This window comes from Cervus canadensis, chromosome 29 (assembly GCF_019320065.1).
Source record: "Cervus canadensis isolate Bull #8, Minnesota chromosome 29, ASM1932006v1, whole genome shotgun sequence".
In the NCBI taxonomy this organism is placed as follows: Eukaryota; Metazoa; Chordata; class Mammalia; order Artiodactyla; family Cervidae; genus Cervus; species Cervus canadensis.
Window position 1 is genome coordinate 9,261,555 of NC_057414.1, and position 20,422 is coordinate 9,281,976.

A 20,422-nucleotide genomic window follows, 5' to 3' on the forward strand; every position below is an offset into this window, starting at 1 on the left:
TGAATGTGTAACCAGAAATTTTGTTTATATTTTGTAATTAGTTTCAATGTTAGTTCTGGTGACTCCTGGTATCCTATATACATCTGTATCTAATTATACTTTTGACTCTTTTCAGTCTTTCAGGTTTTCATTTCTTTTGCTCTTACATTTTGCACTCTTCAATGCACACTAAACAATATTAGTGAGAGAATAGGTATCATGTCTCTAAGCTTAAAGTAAATGTCCAGTATTATTATATTTAAGTGTAATTTCTGTGTTTGTTATTAGTAAGTAGCCATTAAAAATAAACGAGGTTCCTTACACACCTTTCCTAGAGATGTTTTGTATTTAATCAGATAAAGATGCTGAATATTGTCATTTTTGTCTAATTCTATTGAGAGACTTCTTTTTTTTATTTAATTGCATCAATAAGCTTTCTAACGTTGAAATATTCTCACTGAACATTGTCTGTGGTCACTTCTATATTTTTGTTTTCGTTTCGTTTATTAGTTTTTATAATATCTGTTTTGAGAGACCAAATTATTTTCCTCTTTTCTTAATTTCCATCAAAAGGATATGAAGGATATCATGATAGTGTGGATTTAATCTTCTGTCACAAATCTGTGCTCATATCCAGCACCAGCAACCACATTACAGAGAGTGGTTTAAGCTCTTTGGACATTATTGTCCACTTCTTTAAAAATCAACATGGAGGTGAGAGTCAGGAATAAAATTCTTGATGTTTTGATTCTTCAGCTCTTGAGAAGATTGCACAAGACATTCAATCAGAATTTCACTGCTGATCTCCATCTTTGTTTCCCAACAATTCTATCCTGACATCCTCACCTCTTTCCTCAAACCTCATCCTCCAGATAAATACTCAGGTTATATTGTCCCTCTAGGTTTTCACACACACATACATATATACATATATGTATGTGTGTGTAGATAGATAGATAGATAGATAGATAGATAGATGGGCTTCTCAGGATCCCCTGGAGGAGGTTATCGTGACCCACTCCAGTATTCTTGCTTGGAGAATCCCATGGACAGAGGAGCCTGGCAAGCTACAGTCCATGGGGACACAAAGAGTTGGACACAACTGAATCAACTTGGTACACACACATGCATATATATATATATATACACACACACAAATATATCTTCTCTCTTTCATAACCTTTATGTTTCAGTTAGTTATTTGACTAAAAATGACTGATTTTACCCCTTGCTAGATTAAAAACAATTGGAATACATTGGAAAGGTGTTGCATAACTCATAGTATAAACAAAACCAGAGCCGTGCTGTGAATATGGACAACAGGAAACCCGTGATCATCTATCCCACCTTATGTAAGTTACACAGTACAAATCTACCCCAGTCCAAATTCAGCAGCACATACAGTAAACTAGGAGGATAGAGAAGTTTGGAATGATCTCTGGCAAAGATGCAAATCCATGAAATGTCCCAAATTTTTCTGTATTATATACTTAAAATTGCTAACAAACTGGATTTTAAATATCCACAAAAAATATACATGATAATGTGATGTGATAGAAGTAGTAACTAATTTGTAGTGGTAATCCTATTGCAATATGTGGATGTATCAAATCAGCACGTTGTATACCTTACTTACATAATCCTGTATATCAACTATGTCTCAAGGTGCTTTTTGGAAAGATTTATTTATGTGCTTGTTTATTTACTTTTGGCTGTGCTGGGCCTTTATTCCTGCTCATGGGCTTTCTCTAGTCACAGCAGGTGGGGGCTTCACATCACTGTGGTGCTCCGGCTTCTCATCGCAGTGGCTCCTCTCCATCGCGAAGCAAGAGCTCTAGGCAGGCAGGCCTCAGTAGCTGTGGCACGCAGGCCTGGTTGCTCTGCAACATGTGGGATCTTCCTGCACCAGGGACTGAACCTGTGTCCCCTGCATTGACAGGCAGATTCTCAATCACTAGACCAACAGGGAAGCCCTCAATATAATATTTTGTATTTACAAATATCTACTCTAAAAGATTTCTCTATCACTTTGTTACTCCAATTAAGATTCAAAATACCTACAGGAGGATTGTAGTTGGCCTTGCTCATATCAGTCCTTAACCACCCCTTGGAGGATTCTGGTCACCTTGATGATTCACAAAGGTGGAAAGATGATTTTCTAAAGAACTTTTTTTTTTTTTGTCAAAGAAATGAATTCTAGCAACCTGACCCTCCCCTAAGAAATGTCCACTGGATTCCCCCATTGTTTGATTAACCCATATGTGTTAGGAGACTAGGAGGAAGGATGGGTTGGGTGCCATTTCCATATTCCCATAGCACCGTGCTTCTTCTCTGCATCAACATATACAGTGTTGTATTTTCTGCTATCACTACAAAGGTTCAGACATTTGAGAGCAGAAACTGAAACTTTAATCCTGCCCTTGGGTATGACTTCCTACTTTTTCGCATACAGCACTTGGTATCATTATTGGTTTTTTTTAAAGAAAGAAAGGAAGAGAAGGAAGGACAGAAGGAAGGAAGGAGAATACAATGGAAAGGAGATAAGGAAAAGAGAGGATGAGGGAAGGAAGGCAGAAATAACTCTAGATGAGAACAAAGGACACCTCTGTAGGATTGAGAGTGAGCTGAGGGATAACCATTCAAAGAACTAGACTACTCTGGAGATGATACATTCTTAGTCATGGAGGGTTCTTAGTAATCAGTGAAATGAACATGTGACTTATAGTCTGTAGAGGGAATTGAAGCCCTGAATGGTTGAAAAATTAAATTAAAGTTCCCTTTCAGCCATCGGTCTCTATGACTCCTTGATACAAGATCTTAAATGATGGGGACTGAGAGAAGGCAGCAAGACTAAATCCAAGGGAACAATGAGATCTGTATGAAGGTGAGAACTGAGGTTAGAACCTGTGTATCCCCGAACTTTGCTGAGCCTTCCTGATTTGGTCGAACCCTCCAAGGAACAATGATGTTTCTTTCCAGTAGTGTCTTGAGAGCAGTTTGACTCATTTCTATTCATCAATGCACTAAAGACATTAGAAAGTTTCTACAATAACATCATCTTGTGATTTTTGGATGGGCATCTGAAGCGTCAAAAAGATAAGAGAATATATATGTCTAACTCAAAGTCCCTCAGACCTCCTGGGATCTTAGTTTTCAAGATCGTCAAACCTTTGACATTTGGATTTGTTTTGCCATTGGCAAAACACTACTTTTATTTCTAAAGGGAGACTGTGAACTTCAGATGGCCTTTTTCAAGGCAAGTTGATTTTTAAAACTTTTTTGTTTGTTTTTTAGTATAAATACGGTAGGACTTTACAGATTGTGTTTTTTTTTGTTTGTTTGTTTGTTTGTTTTTTCCTTTTGAATCAGACATGAATATACTTGCTGGTGTAGGACTCTATCAAATAGCATTTCGATTTGCTTTAAATGCAAACTTTCAAAGTCAACAATTGAATTCTTCAAATGCCAAATTGCCTAGAAGTTTTAATCCTTTGGCTTGCTCTGATATACAAAATCCTCATCATATATGACAGAAAATGAGCTATTATCAAGTATAAAACAAGCTGTTTACCCATTGTTAAAAAAAAAAAAAAAAACCAAGGAGTATCACTCCAGAATGACTGTGTGAAATTGGAAAGATTAAGAACAAAATCCCACAAGATAACAAGATATAAATTGTAATTTTAACCATTTCTGTTTGTGAGATAACACATCCTAGTTAATATTCACAAATACTTGGAATGTCATCATTATTCAAAGCACAAATACTTCAGTTGTGTCTGTATTTCCAATAGATAGGCATACAGTCAAAAACTGAGACGTATAGATGTAAAATCACAGCATATAGCAAGGATGGAGTAAGGAATTTCTAATTAGGAGGGACCCAGAGGAAGCTACATCTGAAAGGCAGATCACTTTGTATTAACATATTTATTTTGTGTGGCTTGCAGAGGTTGTGGTAGGACTGACAAAGGCTAAAGTTCCCCACTCCCAAATCATTTCTTGGTTAGCTATTGTCACAATATCAAATAAACAAATTTTCTAAAGTTACTAGGTGCATTAGGGTGTATGTGTCTGCGTGTGTATGTTTGTGAAAGTTTGTGTGCATGTAGGTATAGGAGGAGGTATGATTATACCCAGACACCCTTTTACAAAGTAACTACATGTTTATTCTCTTAGATAAACTTGCAACTTACCCTAAGAAATCAGGAGGACCTATTTAATAAAGGAATATAAAGGGGTGTATTCTCACTGCAGCCAAAAGACACGCCCAAGGTGATCTACCTACTTTTTCACACCGATCAAACTGAAAACTATATTCTCCATCCACAGACTTGTCACTGAGCCTCAGTCTTTCTGGTCTACACTTCCTCACAGAGGTATTAAAAGATCGCATGAGAACACATATCAATAAATGCATGGCACTTCTAAGTGCTCACAAAAGAGGCTATGAAAGTATTCTTTCCAGGCTTTCTCCAAAATCGCAGATCGCATTTTCTAGAATGAGTGAGGTTTCCATGTTATTTCATTCTAGTGAAGCTGTGTAGACGGTCACTCTGAACGCATTCTACCTGCGCGGTGCTTGTCACACTGCAAACCACATCCGTGAAATCTCTTCTCCAGGTTTGCCCTGTCCTGCTGCCAGCCTTGCCACTAGTGCAGCTCAGCTGTTCTCCTTGCAAAGGGAAAAACAGCCCACAGATACACTCTGCATATGAACAAACGATGGAGAGGAGGTAACAGTCTACCTAAGACAAAAAGTCTCTGCCCTTTTGTCATTTTTCTCTGTCCACCTGGATAAGTTTGACTGCAGAGTGACTGTGCCTAGTTCCTTTAAAAGTGAACAAAGGCACGAGGTAGAAGGTGGGGAATTTAATCCAAATGTCTGTTACAGATGTGCATGGTTAGTTGTTGTTCAATCACTCAGTGTTGTCCAACTCTGTAACCCCATAGACTGTGGCCCACCAGGCTCCTCTGTCCACGGGATTTCCCAGGCAAGAGTACTGGAGTAGGTCGCCATTTCCTTTTTCAGGGCATCTTCCTAGATCAGGGGGTCACACCGCAGATTCCTCACCACTACGCCACTAGGGAAGTAAGCTACTCTAATATTCTTGCCTGGCAAACCCCATGGACAGAGGAGCCTGGCGGGCCACTGTGCATGGGGTCACAAAAGAGTCAGACGTGATTTAGCAACTAGACGACAACAACAACGATTAGTTGGGTCTCATATCTTACCTGCTGCTCAATCAAATTCTCACTAGAATTGACCACATATCCTGGTTTTTCAGTGCCAAGCTTCCCAGCGTGTGACACTTTCAGTGCTAAGAATGGAAATATCCCAGGCAACTGGGATCAGCATTCATCTCATACCTGGCCCAGTTTGTTAAAACTCAAGACCTGGAGCTTCAGACCCCACTGGGATGCTCTTTATCTATCTCTGCAGGCAGCCTCAGCCCTGCCTTCCAGAAGCCCAACACAGGGGACTCATCTGCATAACGTGATTGGTTCCCTGAGTTGCATTTTCTTACTCACACCCCCCCCCCCATAATTTGCATGGGAAAAAGAAGTTAATGAATAGATAGTTATAATCACATTTGAATTTTTTCTCTCATATTTTTCCTTAAACTTTAGCACCTGTTACCACTTGTCTACTAGCAAAAACAAAGGGAATCAAAAAGAGCAAACAAATGTTAATGAGAAAATTCAGAAACAGCTGAGATGTTTATTTTTCAACAGCTTTCTTTTTCCACAAATATGTGGACACAGAGTTTTGATTTTTCTCATGCATATTTAAACCATGGTGATATTTTTCTGATAGTTAACCTGTTTCTCCTTCTTATGGTAGACTAAAAAGTAAGAGCTAAAAATTATGCTAAGAAATGCTAAGATTTAATGAGTACCTACTATGTGCTAGGCACTGGACTAAGCATTTTAATCTGATTAATTTGTTTGCTCTTTACATGGTCTCTGTGAATTAGGATTACATCCATTTTATTATTGGAGCAAAATGAAACCTAGAGAGGTGAAATAACTTACTCAAGTTCAATCAAACAGCTAGTAAAAAACTCAGAGTGGTGTTTTTAAACCAAGGAGGTCTCAATGTCCAGCTCCAGAGCCCAGGCTGCAATATGTTTCTTAGATGATCACTTTAGCATCCTCATCTTGAGGCTTTTGGACTCCCACACAATCATGAAGACTCTTGGCTTAGAAAACACTGCCTCTAACCCTTCCACGCCCTTAGTCTTTGAAAGCTGTGAACATTTTTCCCTGTGCACCTAGAAGCTCTCAGAAGAGACATCATGTGAAAAAGATAAAGGCTCTCTATCTTTTTATCTTTCATATTTCTTGGAAAATTTAGTCTTAAGCCTAAAATATACAATGAGAATCAAATTATAAAATATCTCTCTTCTGGGACATTGGCTATTTCCCGGCTGAAGGGACCAACAGAAAAGGGATATGGTCATCAGAATAGACAGCCCTAGACTTAAATCTTCAATGATGACTCTTTTCAGACCATCTCAACCTAGAGAAGTTGCTAGCCTTATCAAATCTGTTTTCTCAGTTTTTAAAGTGGGGGCACAGTATGTATCGCTGTCTCTCTCCTGATGCTGAAGCCTCTACTTTCTGTCTCTTGATTTTGTACCCTAATTGGTTACTACTCGATTTATAATCAAGACTGTGCAAATTGTTCCTTCCTTCTGAACAGGGCTACAGAGTGTTTAATGCAAAGATAAGAGTTGAGATCACAACCTTGAACCTATGTTGAAAATTAATGTTGTGTTTCTTCCATAGATTCCGTCTCCCAGATCCTTCATAAAGGAGCTTTCAGGTAGAATATAAAGTGAAGTTTCACTTTGTGAAATCATATTTTTATTAAGCAGTATCTAAATTAATATCTAATTTCTTTGCCAGTCTTATTCAGGACTTACTCAGAACACTCAGATTTCTTTCCTTTTTAGAAAAAGAAAGAAATTAGTATTCAACCTATTAAGGAAAAAACAATTATACCCTAACGAATCACTTGACATTTTTTAAATTAATCTTTTGCTGAAATGAGTGTCATTATATTAAAATAGGTAATTAATCATTAATTGAGATTCATATCAAAGATTTTTTTAAAATGCTCAACATATTGAAAATAAAGTCTAAGGGCTCAGTCAGCATCCTTGTTGCTAGTATTACTGATAGAGATTTGTCGAGCACCTACTATGAACAGGACCTTTGAGTACACCTTCAAAACAAACGTGTAGGTGTCTACTAGATTGTAGATTTCCTTCACTGCTGTGTGGAATATAGCACCCTGCACACAAATATTTATTGAACTGAAAAGCAAATGAAGGAAGGAAGAAAGGGAGAATGTACTCATTCATTGGAAGACAGGTCTTCTTTCCATTCCAGATGTATATTGTTAGAGTTTCCTGACCAAACAGTTGCATGACAAGACACTTTATCCCTCTCCTCTGAGCCTAGCTGAGGGTACAGCGCTTGGATTATACTCAGTAAATTGTTGCTGGATGAATAAGCACTAAGCCACTTCACTTATGTCCAACTATTTGTGATCCCCTGAGCTGTAGCCCGCCAGGCTGCTCTGTCCATGGCGATTCTCCAGGCAAGAATACTAGAGTGGGTTGCCATTTCCTCCTCTAAGGCATCTTCCCAACCCAAGGATCAAACCCACATCTCTTACGTCTCCTGCTTTGGCAGGCAGGTTCTTTACCACTAGTGCCACCTGGGAAGCCCTGCTGGATGAATAAATGAGTGACAAATACATATTTCTATACCATTAAACTTTCTCACCGATCTCCTTCCTGCCCAGACCCCTTGCTCTCAGAGAATGCTTCCATATTTTGTCATGTGTGATTGGTTAAAAGATTTTGAGATTAGCCCATCTGAATGTGACTTCCTTCTACAACTTAAATCTTGCTTTCACATGCTACTCTTAGCCCAGCCAACTCAACTGAGCAAGGGAACTGGGAAGTAGATAACATGGCAAGGAAGCACTGGCGTGAAAGGGTGGACATCATGTTCTTCTGCAGGCTTTCTGACTCCTCATTTCCTCACTTCTCTTCCCACCAAAAGCCCTTTTGTCCCTCCCTAATTAGTTATGGTCAGAAGAGGGTGTTTGCTGTGACCAGTGTGTTCTCTTGGCAAAACTCTATTAGCCTTTGCCCTGCTTCATTCTGTACTCCAAGGCCAAATTTGCCTGTTACTCCAGGTGTTTCTTGACTTCCTACTTTTGCATTCCAGTCCCAAAAATGAAAAGGACATCTTTTTTGGGTATTAGTTCTAGAAGATCTTGTAGGTCTTCATAGAACTGTTCAACTTCTGCTTCTTAGGCATTACTGGTTGGGGCATAGACTTGGATTACCATGATATTGAATGGTTTGCCTTGGAAACAAACAAGAGATCATTCTGTTGTTTTTGAGATTGCATCCAAGTACTGCATCTTGGACTCTTTTGTTGACTATGATGGCCACTCCATTTCTTCTAAGGGATTCCTGCCCATAGTAGTAGATATAATGGTCATATGAGTTAAATTCACCCATTCCAGTCCATTTTAGTTCGCTGATTCCTGAAACATCAATGTTCACTCTTGCCATCTCCTGTTTGACCACTTCCAGTTTGTCTTGATTCATGGACCTAACATTCCAGGTTCCTATGCAATATTGCTCTTTACAGCATCGGACTTTGCTTCTATCACCAGTCTCATCCACAACTGGGTGTTGTTTTTGCTTTGGCTCCATCCCTTTATTCTTTCTGGAGTTACTTCTCCACTGATCGAGTAGCATATTGGGCACCTACCAACCTGGGGAGTTCATCTTTCAGTGTCCTATCTTTTTGCCTTTTCATACTGTTCATGGGGTTCTTAAGGCAGGAATACTGAAATGGTTTGCCATTCCCTTCTCCAGTGGACCACATTCTGTCAGAACTCTCCACTATGATCCGTCTGTCTTGGGTAGCCCCACATGGCATGACTCAGTTGCATTGAGTCAGACAATGGCTAAAAAGTATTGCTTTGCCCCTTTGTAGTCTTTCATAAGTTAATTCCTCATGAAGTATATTACTGTGGCATAAAAACAAAAGATTGCAAGCTTATTACCATCTTTATTATTAGGATCCAAAAATGGAAAAATGCTTCTCCTGGGATTTCTTTGCCACCTTCAGCCAAGGCTAGATTTCAGAGCTGGAGACTGTTGGCCTAGTAATATATTTCAATGTTAAAGGAGATAATGAACAATATCAGGTGATTAGAATAGAAACTGTAGGTGATAAAGAGGAATTTAGTAGAAGCATTTCCTTCCCCTAATTCTCCAGAAAATTGAGCTATTAAACTGTTGGGCATTTCAAGTACAGTCAAGGATGCCTTAATTTGAGCCCGAGACCTGATAGAAGTAAATCTTTGGGAATAAATAAAAATAACATGCAGTATTCTAAGATAAACCAGTAAAGCAGAAGTAAAGAGGATCTTAGGAACCGCAGACGTTATCCTTTTCTGAGAGCCACTCAAAGTCACACGCAATTAAGAAGATACATAGTCACACATACACGTGTAATCATATAAGATTACACATATGTGTAATCATTACTCCTTAATTATGTGAGAGAGTACTGCTTTGTTTATCATATTTCATCAATTCTAAGATGCATATTTTTTCATATTTTCACAAATTGAAGCTTGGACTGGATCTTAAAATATATTAGAATCTCTATGGACTGTTATTTGTTTTCCTAGAAAAGTCGGCTTCCACTTGTCATATGGGGGCATCAAGCCAATTTTAGATTTTTTGCACTAGGGTTTTTTGCTCTTTGTTGGAATTGGGGGATTATACTGGCAGTGTAAATCCAGAAGGCATGATGGCCTGAACACCTGTGATTTAAGTTCTTAAGAAAGATGCCCCCTCTGCCACCAGGACTGAGGTATACACACTTCCTGGGGATGTCATTATTTCACTTACCTGGAGGGCATAACCCTTTGGTATCCCAGATTTATGTGGGGGTCTCCTATCAAACTCCTTAGCTAGAACATTTTTCTTTCTTAATGGAACATAAATTATTAATAACTGCATGGCAGAGACAAGGCAGAGCAGCATCATTAACCCCTTACGTCCGTGAGAAAACCGAGGCTTAGAGAAGTTAAGCTACTCTCCCAACATCACATTGAAAAATAAACTTGGGATTTAAACCCATTTCTTCTTGATTCCATGTGTTTTCTGGTGTACCACTTTTTACCAAAAAACAACTATGTAACATTGGTAAAAACATTCATTCTCCCTTCTGAGCACTGATTTTCTCATGTAAGAAATGAAAGGAGATTGAGTAGAAGAATTTTAAATGGAAGTAATGTGCATTGCTTACATTTGTCTAATGTAGGTGCTTATGCTTTGCTAGTCATCTAGCAACCAAGTTAACTCTAATAGATAGGTTTCATTTAACCTACTTTTACAAATGATGAAATTAGGACAGAGGTGGAATAACATGCCCAAGGTCACACGGAGAGTTAGTGGCAAAGCTAAGAGTTGATCCCCAATAAGCCTGACCCATGAGACTTGCTGAGACATACTGTTTCTCAGAACTTGTGGTGCAGCCCTCTTCCCTAAGAAGCATAACTGCTTGCTGCAAAGTTTGATTGTCACGGTGGTATTTTTGAGAGATGCCCTTGTGGCAGGCACATTATCAATGTGCATTGTCCTCTTTTGCAAGTGGCTCCTTGGCCATGAGGGACTGACTCTCTTTGTCTTATAGCTAGATTTGGCCCCACAAGCAAAGTCTACGCAGGGGGACTAGAGAATCCAAAGGAAGACAGATGGTAGCGTAGCTCCCAGTAACCTGCCAGTTGTCCTCAGAGACTTTCCCATCTCTTCTGTACCGTAAGTCCAGGCTGCTAGTGCACAGGGCCAGGATCTAAGATCCCAAAGACTGGGAGCTGATTAAATGTTTACTCTCTGCCTCTGATAGATGTTTACAACTTTGGAAGCTGTTCTGCAGATTTTCCCTTCATCAGGAAATGTTTTTCTGAGGGCTGGGAGATGTCATCTGTGCTGACATTTCTTACGCTGGTCAAGAAATAAGGTGATGCATACAACCATCCTTATTCATGGACGTGCTGTCTCCTTGGCCAGGCCAAGTCCCAGACATCATCCCACTGGAAGTGAATAGTCCAAAAGAGGAGCCCCAAACTAGGGGTATGGGAGGGAGATTCCTAGAGGCACCTAACCAAGTTTAGGTGGAGCCTTCTTTCAGAAACAGATTTGCATAAATCAAGCTCATGGAAGTTGTTGTAGGGGTACAAAACTTGCTACTCCAAGATGTCTCTTTGGCATGAAGATTATTTTGAGTTGAAGATAATCAAGGTCCAAAAGACTCAAGAACAAATTTTGACCTTCCCCCTAACTGCCTGAAGAATTTAGATAGAGGAATCCAGCTATCACTAGAGATACCTTCAAGCACTGGCTGGGTGTGGTGAGGGAAGCTCTTAGAGATCAGACTTAACTCTGTGGCCCATTATCTTTGCATCATCCTGCTGCTGCTGCTAAGTAGTTTCAGTCATGTCCGACTCTGTGCGACCCCATAGACGGCAGCCCACCAGGCTCCGCCGTCCCTGGGATTCTCCAGGCAAGAACACTGGAGTGGGTTGCCATTTCCTTCTCCAATGCATGAAAGTGAAAAGTGAAAGTGAAGACGCTCAGTCATGTCTGACTCTTCACAACCCCATGGACTGCAGCCTATCAGGCTCCTCCATCCATGGGATTTTCCAGGCAAGAGTACTGGAGTGGGGTGCCATCGCCTTCTCTTGCATCACCCAGCAAACCTTTATTAGCAAACATTTGATTTTTCCTCTCCATGCCAGTTGCCTTCCTCCCCTTTGAAATTCCAAAGCACTACCCTCAGCATTCTCTTTTGTCATCATCTAGAGATGACATTTAAATGAAGATTTTTGACCGTTTGACATGTTAGTTTTCATGAACCTCTCCCGTGTATGCATGTTACTGAATGTGGTTTGATTTTCTCCTGTTAATCTGTCTTATGTCAATTTAAGTCTTAGATCAGCCAGAGGAACCTAGAATGGTAGAGAAAATGTTTTTCCTTCCCAGCAATGTTTAGGATCAAATGCATTAATCCTCAGTGACAGATGCAGTTACGAGAAATTCAGGTCGGCATAAATCAGGCCACAAACTCATCTTTCACTGTGACCTATTCTACAAAAGTATTTAATAGAAAGATGGTGGTAGAAAAGGCCAGAATGAGGAATATTAAGAGTGTGATATTAAGTCAGATTCTTTACCAAACCAAATTTGTGTCCACTCACCCATCGCATAGGCAAAGCCGAATCGCTGACACTGGTTTGTGTTAGATCTCCTGTCTGATCGTTCTATAGTCACATGTAGTGGAATACTGATCTCTTCGTTCAAGAACCTACATGATAATTGCTTCAACATACGGGAGCAGTTTCTACTCCCTGAAACACCTAGCTTTGGGACAGTTAGTGAAATATCCTGCTTTCTGGGACGCTTTGTTTGCCTTGACTCGGCCTTTGTATGGAAAAAAGATGTCTCCCACTGTGCTCCACCGTGAAATCTCCACTGTCTATAACCCATTAGGTGGCTACCTTTAGAGAGATGCTCACAGCCCACTTGCACAGAATTGCGAATTCCGTGAGGGAGGCTGAACTCATCAGGAATGCGCCTTTTATCCATTGTGCTTAAGGGAGTTCCGCCAAACAAGCGCTTCAGGATATTTGCTCTTTAAAAGTGTATTTTAAAATTCACAAAATCATTGTAATCCAATTCGGAAAATTCACTAGATAAAACAAATCCCCAATATAGTAAAGGCCATAAGATAGCCCCACTGTCATTTTATGTATTTTATTATATCATTTACCCTAAGTATAATACAGTTAAAATGATAATGTACACATAAACACTTCAAAATTGTTTTTTATTGTTACTTAATATATCATAAACGTTTTTCTACATTGTCATGTAGAAACTTCCCAGTGCAGCGTGCAAAGCCCTTTACGTTCAGCTTCCCTCCTTAGTCTCACCACTCTACCACACCGCCATACTCTACTCCATCCATATGGAACAACACATGGTCACTGGGCATTACACCCTTCCCAACCCACCTCTCTCTCTGCCTTCACCTGGTATATCCATCAGCCAGCTTATAGGCAGGCAGCAGAATCCACCTTTAATTGTTCAAATGAAGAGGCTTTTAATATAAGAACCACTTACGGAATGTTAAACTGCTTTAAGAAAACAAGAGAAGGATGCTGAGGAAACTAATAGTGAGATGCTCAGAAACTAGCAAGTTGGGAAGTTCTTATCCTTGTAGGGCCAAGTAGTCTGGGGCCAGCTGAGGACCAGAACCTGGAATCCCAGAAGAGGAGCCTCCTGGCACGTGCTATAATCATGGAGAGATGAAACTGATGGAGATGGGATATCCCAGCAGGGAGGGAGCACGATAGAAACACCCCAGTTCTCTCTCCACCAGGCCTCTCATTTCCTATCAGTATTTTCTTGCTGGCCAAGCCCCAAGCAGAGATCAAAGACCAAGGAAGCAACAGAGCTACACCAGATAGACGTCATCTGCTGAGTCCAGAGCAGCAGGTCAGAGGAGGACAGAGAACAGACAGGAAAGGGGAAGCTGAAAAGAAAATAACCAACCCCCCTGCCTAATTTGGATTTATCCTCCGGCCCTCAGCATAGATGCTGCCTTATCAAGGAAGTGAGAATGGGTTGCTTTCCTCTCTATGTTCTCACTGCTTCCAGTGTTCACCTCAAGATATTTTAGACTTGATTAAAATTACGAACAAGGCAACGCCATCTCCCACTGAATATTATTTAAACAGTAGCAAGCAGAATCTTGCAAATAATAGGCATCCCGTAAATATTTGCATAATCACCATTTCTAAAGTCTTCATAATATTTGTTCTTGGAGCTGGGCCATAATTGACTTCGTCTTTCTATTGCACTTAAAAATTCTTAAACTGTATCTTGTTCATTATTTCAGTGTTAGCCAGTTTCTCTGGTTGAGCTGTAAACTCTTTGAAGGCCAGAGGCTATGTTAAAACACATCTGTCTGGATGTCTTTACTGCTGAAGCCAAATCTGGCCTCTGTACCTCAACACTGAATTAAATCGCAGAGACAGAGTTTTGGGTGAAGTGAAAAGAAAAGCTTTATAGCTTCGCCAGTCAAAGAGGGCTACAGGAGGCTAATGCCCTCAAAGCTGTGTGTCCCAACTTGGAGAGGGAAGTGAAAGGTTTTAGAGTAGTGATTCAAAGAGACATGATTAGCTTGTGGACATTTTCCCAACTGGTTGGCGGTAAGGGAAGTAGGAGTCAGTATCACTAACCTTCAGGGGTCAACATTCTTGTGGGCAGCATACCGTCATTAACTATTAACTTCTTCTCCCTGCTGGGGGTTTCAGTGTCTGCAAAACAACTCAAAAATATTGTTGCGGGTGGCCCTTGTTGGGGAACCAGGACTTTGCCAGAAGGCTGAACTGTTGTTTCTCTTGACCCTTCATTTCTTCCTGGTCTTACATCCTCTATTCCCTAATAAGCAACTCTTGAATCGGCCCATTGGAATTCAGGGAAGGTCATGGGGGCTGAACGAAAGCAGATTCCTACGATCGGAGAGTTGGGGGGGGCATGTAAAGGCTTTGTTTCCAGAAGCCCCACAGGGCCCTCCTTAGCATCACTACTAGTGCTTAATGAGCATGTGCACTTGTGCAGACACACACACACACACATATACACACACACACACATATGACCTGCCAAGGTTTGGTAGACATGGGACAGAAACCCCTAAAGTGAGCAGGTGTCTCCGGTTTCCCAAAAATATCCCCATGTTCTCCTCATAGCTCCCACCCTAACACCTCTGTGTTTATATGCACAGAAAAAGGAGGATCCACTAGACCAACAGTTCCAAAGCTTCATGGCAACAAAGCAGCAAACCAGCAAAAAATTACTGACGCCCTATGTAACCCTGTCTGCCCTCTTTCTGACACTAGGTAAGAATATGTCCCTACCCTTGAGCCACTTCTGACCCTGCTAACCTTCTCTCTGACTAGACCACAGTGATTCCTACTTAACATGCTGCCCAAGGAGATTTTGTGAGAAGGGATAAAAAGAACAAGGCATTGGGGGTTGGTAAGTCTGACTTCCTGCTGTTTCTCCCCTAGAGACTCACTGAGAGGCCTTAGACACACACTGTTCATCTCTGGGTCACCGTCCCCCTCCCCACTTCTATGATGTGACACTTCATTTATGTTGATCCATCCAGTTCTTCCCAGAAGGCAAGGGCTGGATTCAAATCCTACCTTACTCACATGTGAACTAGGTCTTCTTCATCATCTTATTTTTCTCTCTTGACCTTTAGTCAGCTCAGCTTTAAACTGGGATCTTAAAATTGAGTACACAGACTTGTTAAGGTTAACTAAAAATAGATGGCAAGCTAGCTGTTTAAAAAAAAAAAAAAAGATAGTGGTGATATGATTGTAGATGTTGTTGAAATAGTAAGATGGTTCTGGGAGGTTATTGTGAGGATGGACATGGGACCATGACAGGGTAAGGAAAGGAGGTGGAGAAGGAGAAAGAATCAGGGGGGGAAAGAAAAGGAAAATGGGAGGGAGGAAGGGAGGGAAAAAGGAAGGCAAGCACAAAATGATTCAGGGGATGAATGAGCAGAAAGAGAGGCGTTTGGAGACAGTTTATAGATATCTAAGAAAGTATAATCTAAGTCAGTCTTCCCAGTCAGTGTAGTCACACTCCAATTTAGCTACCTAAACTTTAAGGTGGTGTGACTTCAGCATTTAACATTATAAATAGGCATGTAAATGGCTCAGCATGGGAGCTGAAAGTTGGAGGCAGCTTTTGGCAGAGGTAATAATGAAGTGAATCCCATTAGTGATGGAAAGGCAATTAAGGGAAACCTCAATGAAGCTCCAGATCTGAGCATTCAACTCAAAGATTGGGATTTTGGAGGAAAAAAGGTTAAGCACCAGGAGGCTGTTTATAATGACTTTAATTAGACTGAAAATGAATTGTTTCGCTTTTTTTTTTTCCTCTCCAAGTTTGCCTTTTAGGTAACAGAGCATCTGTAATAATACTGAGATACACTTGTCAATTGCAGGAATTATGTATGTGTAGGAGGTGTTTCGTGAATAACACTGATTTCATAAAGTGATTATGTTCCCTGCAAGAATGTGGAGATTCTAGCCATGTCAGTCACTGAACCTCAGAGGATAGACAATTGTTAATGAGGACCTTTGTTTGACTCAGTTTGAACATTCCCCTCAACCTTCAGATACGTGTAACATGCATGTCACGGGTTTTGGCAACCCAAATTATTGTTTTTGTTTTGCTTTATTTTTTTTAAATCTTTATTTTTCTGGCTGCTCCAAGTCTTAGTTCCAGTACCTGGGATCTTCAATCTTTCTTATGGCATCTGGGTTCTTTAGTTGCAGCCTGTGAACTCTTAGCTGCAGGATGTGAGGTCTAGTTCCCTGACCAGGGATCAAACCCAGGCCGCCTGCATTTTGAGCACAGTGATTTAGCCACTAGACCACCAAGGAAGTCCCCTGAATTATTGTTAAGCACTGTGATTTGAAAGAGAAGGGGGTGAACATTGGATGCTGATTTAAAAACCTGGTCGAATGAAGGAAAGCTAATGCATAAATTGCCTTTAATCTTAAATTTCTGTACATCTTTATTGATACCAACAGACAGAAGAAACATCTATTACTATCATTGTTATGAAAGTGAAAGTCGCTCAGTCGTGTCTGACTCTTTGCGAGTCAGACTATACAGTCCATGGAATTCTCCAGGCCAAAATACTGGAGTGGGTAGCCTTTCCCTTCTCCAGGAGATCTTCCAAACCCAGGGATCGAACCCAGGTCTCCTGCATTGCAGGTGGATTCTTTACCAGCTGAACTACCAGGGAAGCCCATTGTTATTACAGATATCATATTATATAATAATTGAAATTGACAAATTGACAAATGTCTTATCTCATTCTATCTTCAAAAACAAATTTGAGATATCAGTGTCTCTATTATGCAGATAAGAAACTGCAGGTTAAGTGATTTCCCCAGTGTTGTAACAGCTAATAAAACAGCAGGAACAATACATGTGCCTATTGTCCACATCACTCCCAAGTAACATGGAGGTTATCCTTAGAGGTTAACCTTAGAGGTGGTTCTATCCAGCAAATTAGAAACAAATGTCCAGTGACTTTTCTGGTGCTGTTTAGTGTATAGCTAGAACCAGAGTCTAACTTGAATTCTCTGAGCTGATCTGAATGGGTTCATATAGAGAAAAAGTGGGTCCTACTGCAATACTTTAAATTTGGCTGTGGATCATAATAAGACTTTGTAATCCCAATGACTGAAAAGTGTATCAGCTATTTTTAGAATTAAAGTAACCTAGAGGTTTTACAACCCTCACCAAACTGGTGGATAAATTTCCATGGCAACCAATTATTAGGCAGAGATTGATTCCAGAGGCAGGCAGTCTACAGAGTACAGATTTTTCAGTCCTGACTCCACATTAGAATCACTGGGAAGAATTTAAAAAAAATATTGAGACCCAAGGTCTACCCCTTGAGGCTCTAACTTAATTGGTTTAGAATATAGTCATAGCATCAAGATTTTATAGGTTACTCAAGTGGTTCTAATGTAACACTTCATTGAGAACTGCTGTTATAGAATGTGGTTTTTAAATACTGTATACAGTTACAAAGATTATACACTACCTGGGAGAATTTCAAGGGGTTTTAGCTAATTCCGTCCCCGTTCTTTCCCTCCCTCCCTTCCTTCCTTTCCTCTTTCCAACCTTCCCTTCCTCCATCTTGCTCTCCCTCCCAACTTTCTTCCCTTTTAGCCACAAATATTTACTGAGCACACATTTTGATACATTGCTCAAGCCCACCCTTACAACCATCGTAATTTAGGCCTCATGTTCTTGGGTCTGGGCCTGGAGTATTTGCTAGCTTTCCATCTGGCCTTCCTTACACCACTTAACGGTCTCTGCAGCCCAGTCTCACACAGTTCTCAGCATATTTCCTCAAAAATGCTTCACTGCTTATAAGTAATAACATAGGGTATTTGCCTTTCCCTGTCTCACTTATTTCACTAAGCAAAATACTCTCTAGATCCACCTACTTTGCTGCAAATGGCATTAACTCACTCCTTTTTTTTTTTTTAATTTTTTAAAAATTTTTTGTCGTTGTTCTCCAAACCCTTTATTTATTTTTTTTTTCCATTTATTTTTATTAGTTGGAGGCTAATTACTTTACAATATTGTAGTGGTTTTTGCCATACATTGACATGAATCAGCCATGGATTTACATGTATTCCCCATCCTGATCCCCCCTCCCACCTCCCTCTCCACCCGATCCCTCTGGATCTTCCCAGTGCACCAGCCCCATAGCTCACTCCTTTTTATGATTGTTCAGTTCAGTTCAGTAGCTCAGTCATGTCTGACTCTCTGTGACCCCATGGACTGCAGCACGCCAGGCCTCCCTGTCCGTCACCAACTCCCAGAGTTTACCCAAACTCATGTCCATTGAGTCGGTGATGCCGTCCAACTATCTCATCCCCTGTTGTCCCCTTCTCCTCCCACCTTCAGTCTTTCACAGCATCGGCTTCTTTTCCAATGAGTTGGTTCTTCACAATATTAAATTGCATGTGTATACATATACAATGGAATATTATAAATGTTATATATATATACACTTCCCAGGTGGCTCAGTGGTAAAGAATTCACAAGCAGTGTAGGAGACACAGCTTCAATCACAGGATCGGGAAGATCCCCTGGAGAAGCAAATGGCAACCCACTCAAGTATTCTTACCTGGGAAATCCCATGGACAGAGGAGCCTGGCGGGCTATGTCTATGGAGTCACACAAGAATCAGACACAACTTAAGGACTAAACAACAACATATATATATCACATCTTCTTTTGTTCATTCATCTGTTGATAGACACTTACGTTGCTTCCATATCTTGGCTTTGAACATTGGGGTGTGTATCTCTTTTTGAGTTAATGTTTTTGTTTTCTTCAGATATAAACCATATATATATACAGGAGTGGAATTGCCTGATCATAGTTCTAGTTTTAGTTTTTTGAAGAACCTATTTTACACAGTCGCTAACAAAACAGACTCACAGATATAGACAACAAACTAATGGTTACCAGTGTGGAGAGGGGCTCGGGGAGAGGTAAAATGAAGATGCAGGTTTAAGAGATACAAGCTACTTTGTACAAAATAAATAAGCAACAAGGATATATTGTGCATGAGAGAAATACAACCATTATTTTGTAATAAATTTATTCACAAAGTACAATCTATAAAAATATGGAGTTATTTTGTTGTATACCTGAAAGTGAAAGTGTTAATCATTCAGTCATGTCCAACTCTTTGTGACCCAATGGACTGTAGCCTACCAGGCTTTTCTGTCGAGATTCTCCAGGCAAGAATACTAGAGTGTACCACAGCTTCCTTATCCATTCATCTGCTGATGGGCATCTAGGTTGCTTCCATGTCCTGGCTATTATAAACAGTGCTGCGATGAACATTGGGGTGCACGTGTCTCTTTCAGATCTGGTTTCCTCGGTGTGTATGCCCAGAAGTGGGATTGCTGGGTCATATGGCAGTTCTATTTCCAGTTTTTTAAGGAATCTCCACACTGTTTTCCATAGCGGCTGTACTAGTTTGCATTCCCACCAACAGTGTAAGAGGGTTCCCTTTTCTCCACACCCTCTCCAGCATTTATTGCTTGTAGACTTTTGGATAGCAGCCATCCTGACTGGCGTGTAATGGTACCTCATTGTGGTTTTGATTTGCATTTCTCTGATAATGAGTGATGTTGAGCATCTTTTCATGTGTTTGTTAGCCATCTGTATGTCTTCTTTGGAGAAATGTCTGTTTAGTTCTTTGGCCCATTTTTTGATTGGGTCATTTATTTTTCTGGAATTGAGCTGAAGCTGTGGTACATATACACCATGGAATATTACTCAGCCATTAAAAAGAATTCATTTGAACCAGTCCTAATGAGATGGATGAACTGGAGCCCATTATACAGAGTGAAGTAAGCCAGAAAGATAAAGAACATTACAGCATACTAACACATATATATGGAATTTAGAAAGATGATAACGATAACCCTATATGCAAAACAGAAAAAGAGACACAGAAATACAGAACAGACTTTTGAACTCTGTGGGAGAATGTGAGGGTGGGATATTTCAAAAGAACAGCATGTATACTATCTATGGTGAAACAGATCACCAGCCCAGGTGGGATGCATGAGACAAGTGCTCCGGCCTGGTGCACTGGGAAGACCCAGAGGAATTGGGTGGAGAGGGAGTGGGGAGGGGATCGGGATTGGGAAATACATGTAAATCCATGGCTGATTCATATCAATGTATGACAAAAC